General features: G+C 39.8%; 1 protein-coding gene across 9 annotated transcripts in view; it reads left to right on the plus strand.

Annotated features, from left to right (window-relative positions):
* LOC105684366 (forkhead box protein P1) overlaps positions 1-12521 on the plus strand; it is a 197852-nt gene that overhangs the window by 2523 nt on the left and 182808 nt on the right. The window contains exon 1 of one of the 9 annotated variants that reach the window (XM_048656213.1): positions 2673-3270. The exons of the other annotated variants lie outside the window; for them this stretch is intronic. The gene's annotated coding sequence lies outside the window, so the exon portion shown is untranslated. Of the gene's footprint in view, positions 1-2672; positions 3271-12521 lie in introns of those variants that run through there. 9 annotated transcript variants of the gene reach the window in all.

A 12521-nucleotide genomic window follows, 5' to 3' on the forward strand; every position in this document is an offset into this window, starting at 1 on the left:
GAACCTCCCCTCTTTCTACCCTCGGGTTTTTTCGGTTTTCCTTTTTTTTTTTTTCCCGCCTTCCTCGGCTTCTTTTTTGCGTCAGTTTTTCGTTTTTTCCTCCTTTCTTTCGGATACGTTGAGAAAAATTATGGGCGAACGGAGAAGAAGAAGAGAAAAAAAAAAAAAGGAAAATAAAACGCAATCGTTGACTTTTGGTAGCAAAATCTGTTCGCGATACCGTCTGATTTTCGATCGGAGAATCGCTCTGGGGTTAATTAGGGAAAGAGAGAGACGTGGAAAAAAATGCAAGTAAATGAAGAGAGAGAGAAGTTACGGAGTGTAATGACCCGTGACCACCGCTACGCCGCGCAATTCAGCCTTTCGTTATAAGAAAATAAAGCGGTCGGAATTATTTCAAAGATTTTCATTCAACTTGACGCGGAACAATTGCGATACTCGATTTTATAAAATCTTTTCAAAGTTCACGAGGAAAGTTTCAACAAGCGAATGTTACTCGATGTTCGTTATAACCTCAACTATACCTGCCCGCTCGTTTATTTGGTTCATAGGTTAGGGTCACCCTAAAAAAACTCCCCCCTACCCTTTCGCCCCTCAAAAGGAAAGAGAGTGAGAAAATAAAATCGTGAGAATTATAGTACAAGCGTATGAGTCTTTGAAGTACAAATTCGGTAGGTAGACGCAATAAGGGTGTAAACGACAAAAATTTATTCGGAACTCATTCTTCCGGACAATAAAAATTTCCTTCGGTTTTTTCTTCTGCTTCTTGACGAGTAAATTTCTTTTTTTTTTCGACAGATCGTCATTTTTTGGTGAAATGAAATTAAGTTACATCTTTTTTGTCTCATTGTTAGGTTTTTATTCTTCTTCTTTTTTTTTTTTTTTTCTCTGATTTTCTTTCAATATCACGTCGACGACAAAGATGATAATATGTACAGTTGAATGAAATAATTACACCGGCTCTATAATTTCGTAGTGATGCTTGCAGCCTGGAAAGCTGCAAGTAAGTTCGCTTGACTATTTCTGTCCGGTACCATTAAACTGTCGCTACCTGACCCGATGCCGTACGTATTATATCGTACATAGTCAGCTGTTTCCCGCGATTTAAACCAACGAGCAAAAACAAGCAACAAAATAAAAAAGAAAGAACCGAAAAAAAAAAAAAAAAAAATGAAACCAAAAAGAAAATTTTCTAGCAGCCTTGTGCCCGCCTTTGCCATGCACGCTTTGCTAAACTAACGTACAGTTTATAACGACGACATCGGGACATTTGCCGCACCAGAATCTCCTCATCCCATCTTCGAAGCATTTCCGCCTTGTATAGGTAATTGATATTTGTGTTATAGAAAAATTTCCTTTTTGTTGTCCATTTTTTTTTTCTCTTTTTGCCTCGAGAGAAATCAAACTCGTCGATGTAATTGAAAACGAATGTAATCAATTCATCAATTGAGCGATTGTTTTTTTTCCGTGTGAGTTTCCCCTCTACATGATTCGAACACTCCGTGATTCGAGCGAGCTGTATTTTGATAGTTCTTCAGAAATTCGTGGAAATTTGGTTAAAATTTTTGATTTTCGATGTCACCGATGTTTGGCCTACGCGTATGACGTGTATCCGTTACGATCTGTTTCTGTCGTCGACATTGACGTCGGTTGGAGGTTAGGTTAGGATAATGTATCACCAAACACGTACATGCGTATGGAGCAACGGGGGAACACAGGGGGGGCGGATTGTTCTTAGTCCGTGAAAATTCCGCGACCAAGTACACTACATGTGACCGGCGTATCGATTCGGGAATAATTACGTTATAATTAACGTCATCGCTGCTACAAGTTCAACCGAATGATCATCGAACTACATGAATATAAGCGCGATTCATCACGCGCAGCGCACACCAAAGTGCAGTTCGATTATCGGCCCCCGCGGCGCTCGCACCTCGTCTGGATTTAGACACACCTCGTCTAATTCGCCCCATGGACGAACGCCATGTTTATCGTCGAGTAAAAAATCGAAAATTTTCAAATAGAATTTGATTTTCACAACCATATTATTTTATCCCCTTTCACCCCCCGCAGGCAATGTTTGCACGGATACGAAATCGTGTAGAAAACAAAAAGAGAAATCGAAGCCAATTTCTTCGAGCACTCTCACTGAAATTTGTTTGAAGTTTTTCAGTTTTTCCGTTTTTTCGTTTTTTTTTTCTCGCAATGCGACAATGATAAGTGTTCAGCGATAACCGCGCCTATTGCGGAGCGCGCGGTATTGCATAGAAACGACGAAAAATTGTTCATTATCTGTTCCGCAGATAATAGTGTAGTCGAGAGAGGCAGCGTCGTCGGCGGCGTCAAGTTGATCAGTAAATATTAGCACAAGCGATTTTAAACAAATAAATAATAACACCTCCGCAAAGATTGTAGATTGCTTAACAGATGTTATCATCGCGGTTATAACTTTTTCTCTCCTTTTTTCCTCTTTTTCGTTGATCTTTTTTTTTTTTTTTTTGTTTGTCATATTTTCGTTTTATTCTATTTTCTCTTCCATCACATGTGCAACTTATGCTACCCTACACGTTCAATCTCTCAGTCACACTCCGCGGTTTGGTTATACCAACGGAAATATTTTACACTCGTCTCACCTCAAACTTCGAACTACTCCAGTTGCACTGAAATCATCATCAAAGTTTCGCAACTCTTCAATTATTATGCGCGTATAATACATACGTTCGTCGACGAAAATTCATATGTTTGGAAATAAAAAATAAAAAATCAATAATCAATCACTCAAAAAATATACAACGATCTTGTATCTTTATTATTTGGTGATTGAAAAAAAAAAAATCCTTACTCAGAGTAAAAACAGATAATTATTAGATTTTCTTCTTTTTATCATTTTCGAGAGTTGATCAGCAGTGTAGTGTAACAATTTACGACAATCGCGATAAGGAACCGAGAACAAAAGAAACTTTTTTGATAATTTTTTTTTTTTTTTCTCGTGGTTTGTGAGAAATTTTTACGTGCATTGAAAAAATTACAATCAAAAATACGTTCGAGATAATAATAAGTGAAGAAGTAAGAATACAGAGAGTAAAATTTTATATACATAAAAATTAATTGAAATAGTGAGAACAGTAGAATTAAAAAAAGGATAAATTTTGGAAATGTATTTCGTCGTCGGGTGGCGAGAAGGAGGTATAAAAATTCCAAATTTGTGAATTTTCGTCCTAACAGGATCCAAGGATTTATACACAAATATAGTTCGCCGTATGAGAGCAGGTTGGTTTTTTTTTTTCAAGTTTTTATAATTTTCCTTCGTTCTTGCTCTTCGAGTTTCGAAAATCTAATTCGATTATCGCGTTCACTCACCTTGGCGTACAACCAAATTAGGGGATCTCTTAAAACAATAAGTTTATTTTCGAACCGCGTTATCTCGTCGCTAAATTTAGGAACGTCGAGGAAATAAAAAGACGAACAAGGATAATTTGGTTTATTATTTCCAATTTTTTTTCTTTTTTTTTTTTCCCTCTCTTTGTCACGATTACAAAATTCATTTAGGTCAGTGTTTTTGGAGCAGCTGCAATATCAGGATATAAATAAGGTATACATTATATACTTGCGTATACATTGCAGCGCCGCTATCCACCTGAAATAAATGAAACCAATAAATTAAAACTAAAATAAATTAGATCAAGATTTACTTTGCAGTCTCAGTATAATTAATCGAATCGCCGTTACAGGTATCGTGAGCTTTTCTGTACTCATTCGATCGGAATTTCTACAACGGTCGATAAATCAATAAAAATTTCACGAAAACTCAAAATTTAAAAAAAATTTAAACGATCTAAAAATTTGTTGAACTAGAAAGCAAAAAAAAAAAAGGTCAATCTAATTGTTTTTCAAGTTTGAAAAAACATTTTTTCACTAGATATGAAATTGAACGTTATCTACGAAATGATTACTCATGCATGAGATCGTTAATTAATCAAAGACTTCTTCGGTTTCGGTTTGGGCGAATCGAAAAAAAATGAACAAACGATTTCGAGAAAAAAAAAAAATAAAATAATTGAATCCGATCGAAAACGTAAGAATTGGGTTTCGATGGTTCGATTCGCGGCGTCGCTGGGCCCGTCCGCGCGCTTCCACGAAAAACGTTGTTCCGAAGGATCGGCGAAACTGCATCAGATTTATCGCGTGGGTGGGGGTGTCTTTAAAATATTAAAGTTCGCGTTATGCACATGGCGAGCGATTCCGTCGGGTTTAGCGTGTATGACGTGAATTGTTGGGATCATGAATCTACTTAACACCACTCTCTGGCCCTGATACACTGGATCATATACACTACGAAATAATTGCAGAAGACGATTGGAAGTTTCCTGTGGGTCACGTGAGCTGATCACCAACCTCTGCGCCATAATATGTACACATATATGAATATATATTCCACTAAACTCCGCCATGTACTCGCCACGGCTCATTTCGCACTCGCATCCACATCGGATTCCTCACGCGTCTCCTCGATTGCGTTCATTTATTCGATTTTTACCATCCCCTCGGTTTTCCATGTTTTTCTTTTCTGTTCTTTTTGTTTTTTTTTTTTTGGCTCGTGCCATTTTTAAACTCCCCCCAAAAAAAAAAATAAATAAATAAAAAATAAAGAGGGAAAAGAGGAAAAATGAAAAATTCTCGGTAAGAAATTCGATGGACAATTTTTTGGTTTTTCTTGAATTCGGTCTTCGGTTTTTTGAGAGAGCGCGTCGCGGTTTCGCCGATCGCATAGGGTTCGATCCGACTGAAACGTTGTCGGATTTCTCTGTAGGTCAGTAAAGGTTGCGGTGCGGTACGTTATGTACGGCGCGTAGACGATGTTCACCTATATCCTATGTGCCCGTGCCTAGTAGAGGAGATATGTACATTTATATCCTCGTACATAACGAGACACCGTTGATAATATCATGCCATCTATTTTGTAATAGAAACAACGGAAGAACCTAATTCCAGTCCAGGCGGTTCTAATACACACGCTCGCACCTATATACACTCTCGCTCGCTCGCTCGTTCCGTAGATATTACATACGCCGAATACATAGATGAAAATTTTACATGCACATATCGCGTGTACCATGTATATCCACACTGAATGTATACACACGTGCAACGTGTATCAACGTGTTTCTCGTGTCAATTGCAACTCCAGTACATTAAATACATTACATACATTATATATACGTATACATGTGAGTAGATTATGGCAAATATTCGCATAACATATATATCTGTGAATATTATCGCTCTGAATCCGAACTAATTGTTAAACGCACAGTCACGTACATTTACTGATTGCGAGAGAAAAAAGATGGCCGAATTTTTTCGTCCGTTTCGACGATTTTCGGTTTTTACTCAAATGTTTTCTTACACTCATTCTCATCGGATGAGTAATAATTATAATTGAAAACAAAAATGGGGGGGGGGCACGCGAGTCGAGAAAATAGTTGGCTAGTAAAACTGTTACAAATGCGAAGCTTTTCTTGGATTACACTTATAGTTTAGCGGAGTATACATTTTACTATAGTGTAGTACATACATCTGGGTGTATACTTAATACTTATACCATGTGTACTTATAATTATAGTACGAGACACGGCAGTTGGACCGCAGACTACGCGCTATATAATATATAGTGCTAAAATAGTTTGGTATCGAAAATAGAACAAGCCTTAAATAAAATTAGAAAATAATTGCTAACGAAATGAAGAAAAATCACGACGATCCCGTCGATTCTTCTTCTAGTTTTTGCTCGCGGTTTCCACCCCAAAAATTCAACCGTACAGTTGACATCGATTTTTGACGAAAACAAAAAAGAAATTGAAAACCTTTTTTCAAAATAATCGAAATTCGTATTACCGGATGTGATCAGTCCGACGGAAGGAATAAGAAAAAAATGAAAACCGACGGAATGAAAAAACGAGGGGAAAAATTTCAGCGGACGGATCGGATCGGTAAACGGTTAGCGCGATGTTGTAACGAACCACGTTCATTCATTCGTCGGAAGGAGGAAGAGACGTTGGCGGCGGTCAAGCGTCTTTGGGTGGGGTTCGGGTGTCCAGAAATATTTATTCAAATATAGTGTAGGCTCGCACGAAGACTGGGTCACCGTGTGCCGGAACTGGATGTTCATTTTCGGTTTTCAACACTCCGGGGGGATTTGGCCACCTGGAGTCCGAGCCGGCGACGCTACCCCCCCCCCCCCCCCCCCCCCCCCCTCCCCTCAAAATCGTGAGGGAGGAAAAACGGGCGATTCCGAATAGGTTAGGTTCTCGACGCGCGGTGAGAATGAATCTGCCTTACCGACCGAGCGAGCGAGCGGAGCTGGTCAGTCAGTCGGTGAACGAGCGATATGAGCCAAGGCAGCTGCACCGTTTCAAAATAATACATCTATCCCTGCACCTTCGCCTGCCTTCGCGGTTGCTATTCATAAATACCCGTGTAACTTATAGCGCATTTATAATACATCTCCGCACGTCGTGTCTTAAAACAAACGACACAAGGTATGCGTGAATAATCAAAACTCCGTTCGTCAACCCCGAAATTTCACGATCTAATTCATCTAGAAATTCAACGCAGCGTCTACTTTTCGTTAATTTTTTTTTTTTTTTCTCTTTCTCTCTCTCTCCAAATTTTATTTCAGTTTGGGTACATGCGTACAGAAAATTTATCACCACGCACGTCTGTTACATCGATACATAATTTTGCAAAAAATATATTCTTCAATAGGTTTTTCCTTTCCCTTATAAAACGTACGGGAGCACAAGTACCCGTGGAATATTATTTTTCATTTCATCGTATTTTGTTTCAATGTTTTTTTTTTTTGTTTCGTTTTTTTTTTTTTTCTTCTGCCTGCCTGCAGAACGACTCGCGAGAATTTATTAATCTGTATCGCGATGATTCATTATATTATATTATTCTCGTAATCTCTCTCTCGTCGATATATCTATACATCGTATACTTACATATAATAGACGGAATTCCGCATGTCGGATATACACGGGGGTCGGGGGGGTGGAGGGTGGGGTTGGATGTCGGCGCGGGTGTTATAAAGTATAAAAAAGTCGATTGGGCAAGGAATGGGGAATGGGGACCAGCTGCACTCGGTATTTTTGTATAAAATGAACGCCGGTGTACGTACGTACCTATGCATCTATAACCAATAGCTTTAACACCCCCCTAACGCCCCCCCCCCCCCTCCTCCTCAACTTTCCGCGATCTATACGAAGCTGTATAGTTTAGCCCGACGGTAGGTCGTTAAAATAATAACACATCAGAATATAACGATGGCTACATAGCGCTTTTTTTCTAAGGGAGAAGCGAACCGATCAAACTTGAAGAGATTCTTCGTTGGTTCGAGTCACCCCATACGCCGTACGTATTGTACGTGCATGAAAAATCATCGTTCCTGTCGGTGCGCAGCCCCTACTGATCGCGTTTCCACCGATGAATGATATCGCGTACGTGCGCTGTGAAAAATAAAAGAGAGGAGAGAGAGAGAAAAAAAAGAAAAGGGTTTAATCAAAATCAACGTCATCGTCATCTTTTATTCCCGCTGATTCCTGACAAATATTTGACGGAAAAAAGAAATCGGAGGAAAGAAAAAAAAAGTTTTCGGTCGTTAATATTAACGCGGAGAAAACGGATCTGAACTTTTCATTAACAATCATTTCTATATTTTTCCTCTTTTTTCCCCGGGTTTCTTTTCTCTTCTTTTCCTTTCTCTCGCTTCCTTTATTCAGATTTTTTTTTCAATTTTTTTTTTTTTCTTTCTTCTGCCATTCTTCTTCCCTTACGTAGTATTTAAAATTGCGAAACACCGAAGGGTGACAGCTGCGGGTGAGCTCTGTGATAGAGGAAGAAGAAAAAAAATGAATGAAACAAAACAAAAAGAAGAGGAAATAAAGAGAACGAAGAACGAAGGGAAGGAAGAATCGGACAAAAGTATAATAATAAGAACGTAACGAATTCACCGCGACACTATTTATATTCTTCCGAATTAGTTGTGTTCCCTTGCCGCTGACAATGCCACGCTTCAGTCTCGGCGATACGACTGTTACATGGAAACTGCACGTACATATAATTTCTATGGAAAAATACATGGCCAATTCGCAACCCCTTTCCTTCGACTCATTTTCTCGTCTCCTTTTCCCTCCCTCTATATTGACTCTCTCTTTCCTCTTTGGTCGGTCTTTTTTAGCCTCGTATGCTCGCATATTCGTTACGCACCTCACACACGTGCACGATTAGTTGAAGTCCCGAAAACAGCCATCACACGCCCAGGAAAGCCAATCGCAATCTTCTTTTTTTAGAAAATTTTTCAAAGTTTATCCGATCATCGGTTTCTTTTTTTGCTCGGAACTATTTTCTCACAGATCCTCGAGGATCTCTGTTCCGAATGACCCAAATCGATATCGCAATGATTGAAGAATGATGGAATAGTATGTTGTGCACCGAGAGCGAAAATGAGCGTTTTCATCCTCCCGAGCGGCGCGAAAACGAGTATTTTCGGTCCGCTCGTGAAGATTGTGCAGCGAAAACGGGCGTTTGCGCGCCGCTCAGTGGGAGCACAAAACAAGAACAATAACGGCGGCTCCTTTGACGTTTCTGTTGCCAGTTTTCGTGGCCTTGAACGGCGGTCGCCATGTTTTGAACAAGTATTTTCTGGCGCGATTTTCAAAACATCTAATAACAAACGTGGCATCGGCGGCCATCTTGTACCAATCTACATGCTCAAAACATGGCCGCCGTTCGCTCAAGGCCACAAAAACTGGCATCAGCAAAATAGCGTAATGTCGCTTCCGGTTCTACCAGTCCTTATTCTGTGGTAGGAGCGAAAACGCTCATTTCGGCTTTGCTCGAGCGGAGGGAAAATCAGCGTTTCGCTCCGCCGGTAAAGAAAATGAATCGTAGCGCTCACTCGTTCGCGTAAAGAGAGCAGGCCGTGCACGCGTCTCCTTTCCAAGTACGGGGGTGAAAAACGATTCGGAGGTTTAATATGTGAAATAAAATTTACAGATGCGAAGACGGAAGAGAGGAAGCGAAGTGGTTATCCTATTTTTTTTTTTTTTCATTTTCCAACCGTTCTAGCGGAAAGTGGGGAGAGCGCCGGGGGGAACGGGGGGAGTGGTGAAGGGTGGCGGGGGAAAAAGAAGGGCGCGAAAAAACCCGACGAAGAATATGATTAGTATATCATTTTAAAGGAATACTGCTCCGGTGATACTTAAATTAAGTTTATTGAGCAGTTTTCACGGCATCATACTCGGGCCCAGGAACCCACCCTATGTGGTATATACGCATATATACCTATCAACTTATACCTAGCTTTTTTCATACATATATTTATGTGTACATACACAGCTACGCTACCCTTCTCCATGCCTCGGCGAGTTTCAACTCCCCTTCCACTTCGTTTTTTTCTCTTTCGATAAATTTTATGAATTCAAAACCTGCACTTCCAAAAAAATATTCAAGGTTATCGAAGACGCTGAAAAGAGATGGAAAAACTCAAAAACAGAAAAATGATTGATTGACAAATTTGCGAACGAAAGTTGAAATTTTGTTGGAAAAGTTTGAGTCACTGAAAATTTTGGGCAACAGAAAAAAGTCGAGAGAAACAAGAAAATCAAGCGAAAACTGTGCGTTGTACTTTTTTGTTTTTGAACCGAGCAATGATGGGGTGTATAATACGATGTTGAAGTACTTAACGTATATTGCGGTACCTAAATCGTTGCGGGTAGCGAGACTTTGAGAAAGGGAGGAGAAAAAAAAGCAGACGCGTATATTATGAGAAAATAAAGGGAGAGTAAAAAGAAAGAAAATTGAAGAGAAACAAAAAACAAAGAGAAAGAGGAAAACAAATCTGGAGAACGAGAAAGTGAAGAGAGAATGAAAAGAGGTTTTATTGTTCGCTCGCAATTAACTATACCTTTTATATAACACCTTATTTAGTCAGCAACTGGACCATGCGAAGGAAAAAAATTAGCCCCGAGTTGATTGAGTCGCGGCTGCCGCCCGTCGCTTTTCTTTTTTTTTTTTTTTTTCACGAGGGGAGATTTCGCGGAACAACTCAAAACTCTCGAAGCTTCCAGTCACTTTATCTGCCGCTGCCTCCTCGATATTCCCAACCCCTCCGAGTTTCTCTCTCTTTTCTTCTTCCCGTACTTCATCGACGAAATATACCCGCGCGATGCCTACTTTCGAACGAGAATGAAAAAAATATTTAAAAAAAAAAAACAAAAAAAGGGGAACAATTGAAATTATACGTACGAAGCTACGTACTTATGGTCCTACACTTGTATCGCGATGCGTGAGGGTGAAAAAAAAGAGCGAGAAAACACTGAGCGTTACAAAGAACACGGAGTACGAGCGGTTTCGCGCTGACTTCGGACTTTCGCAAGTTTCAAGACTTTGGCCTTTATTTTTTTTTTTTCTTCCGTTTTTTGTTTTTCATTATTCTCTTTCGAAGCCCGCCCAACAACCCCTTGTACAACCCCTTCACGCCACTTCCATAAACATCCCCCCACGGGGATCGCGATTTCGTTATTTTTCTTTCCGAAAAATGCTCAGTCAAGATTTGGTAATTAGAAAAATTAGGGTTGTTAAAAAAAAAAAGCTCCGACGAACGATTTTTCGAATCCCATTTATAATCGAGCGAAATTCCGAGCGACGATGAAGACTCAGATTCGCTGGAACGGAAGAAATCTTTCGAATTGAGGAAAAAAATTGAAAAAAAAAAAAAGCAAAAAAACGTCCGAACATTTCATCTCGAGATCATTTTTCAATATTCACATACACACATCCGGTTTTCACCATCGGAAGGGAGAGGTAAAAGGGAAAAAAGTTGAAAATTTTTTTTTACTTTGCTTCACTTTTCATTTTCTTTTTTTTTTTTTTGCACTACATGCCCGTTAAATATAATAGAACCACGCGACGTGGTCTTGATGGAAAATGCAATTAGTTTGGTGGGAAGGCATCCGGAGCTCCGCGCGCTTCTTAATCTGGTATTGATTGCCAAAACTCGACAGGGGCACCCCCCTTATTCTCCCCCCCCCCCCCCGCCGGCCCCGTTAGGTTCCCTCGAAAGTGTTGGTGGTGGTGGTGGTGTTTCTATACGGTGCCCAGGAAACTGGAAAATCAAGAAAAATGCTTTAAATTCAGAGCAGCTTGATTGATTATATTAATAAGAAAGTTTTTTTTATTCCCGCCAACGCTTATCTTCGAGCTAAGCCAGCTTTACCTCCGCATCGCGAGGCCGCGCGATGCACGGGCCATACCTTAAAACTCCCTTAAATAGAGAAAACGACAAGTTCTCCGTTTTTTTTTTGTTTTTTTTTTTCATTCTCCTTCCTTCTTTCTCCTTTTTTTTTTTGCGGCGGTGTCAACGGGGGCGGAAAAGTTATGTATAAAAATATTTATGTACGTATACCACGTATATCTGTATATATGTACGTATCTATGTATTGTACATAACCGTTAATAATCGCATAATCCCAAAATAATGCTGAGCCGTCAATAATTTTAAATCCAATCTTCCCCCATTCGAAGTCAAAGTCTTTTTTGAAATTAGCGAGGAAACTTGACATTGTAACACGAAAAAGAATGAATCTAAAAAAAAAAGGAAAGCAAAACTGAATTGACAAAAAATTCTTTGCCTCGAAAAATACAAAATGTGTACAATGTTTATTAATTTTCGATTTTTTTTTTTCTGTTTTCAGGTAATCATCAGATCTTTACATATATATATACATGTATATATCTACTATTCATCGGCGCTATCATGATCGATCGGAAAGCGGTTGATAAGGTAATTAAAAAAAGAAAACCGAAAAAATGAAGAATGAAAAATGAAAAATGAAATGATGCTACTTCAATTTTCAAGATGACAACCATTTCTTTATTTTTTCTTTTTTTTTTTCTCCACCGCATAGGGTTACGTAGGTTACGTTTACACGTTTGTTGCGCGTACGCATTTGAAGGTTAGTTTTGATCACGGTGTAGTTTAGAGTGGAAGAGTAGTTTTCGGCGAAAGTCTGAGGCAACTCGAAGTGAGGGGGGCGCGTGTTACGTATAACTCAAGTTCTGAAGCGACGCCGGTGGTCTGCGGGAGTCTGGCTGGCTTATCACGGCAATAATTAATGCGCGACGGACGAACTTTGAAAGTTCTTTTACTTAACGCAAACACAAATTGCTTGTTTAATAGATTATTTATCCGCACCATTTTCTCGTCCCCCTTCCCGCCTTCTCGAACCCGCCCGCCGTCGTCCGCCTCGCTTCTGCCTCCCACCGCCCGCCGTGCGACCTTTTCTTATCCCCGAGGACAGAGGGCCACCTCGGGTACAGCCAATTCAGCCCACTTCGAGACTTTCTTCAAAGAGTTCGGCAGACGGACTCGTAACAGCTAATCGGGGAGATGAGGGTCGGATTCGAGGAGAGTGAAGGAACTTTGGTGAAAAATATGGTCGAAAAAATGTCGATCGTTTTTT

The sequence above is a fragment of the Athalia rosae genome, chromosome 5, assembly GCF_917208135.1.
Source record: "Athalia rosae chromosome 5, iyAthRosa1.1, whole genome shotgun sequence".
Lineage (NCBI taxonomy): Eukaryota > Metazoa > Arthropoda > Insecta > Hymenoptera > Athaliidae > Athalia > Athalia rosae.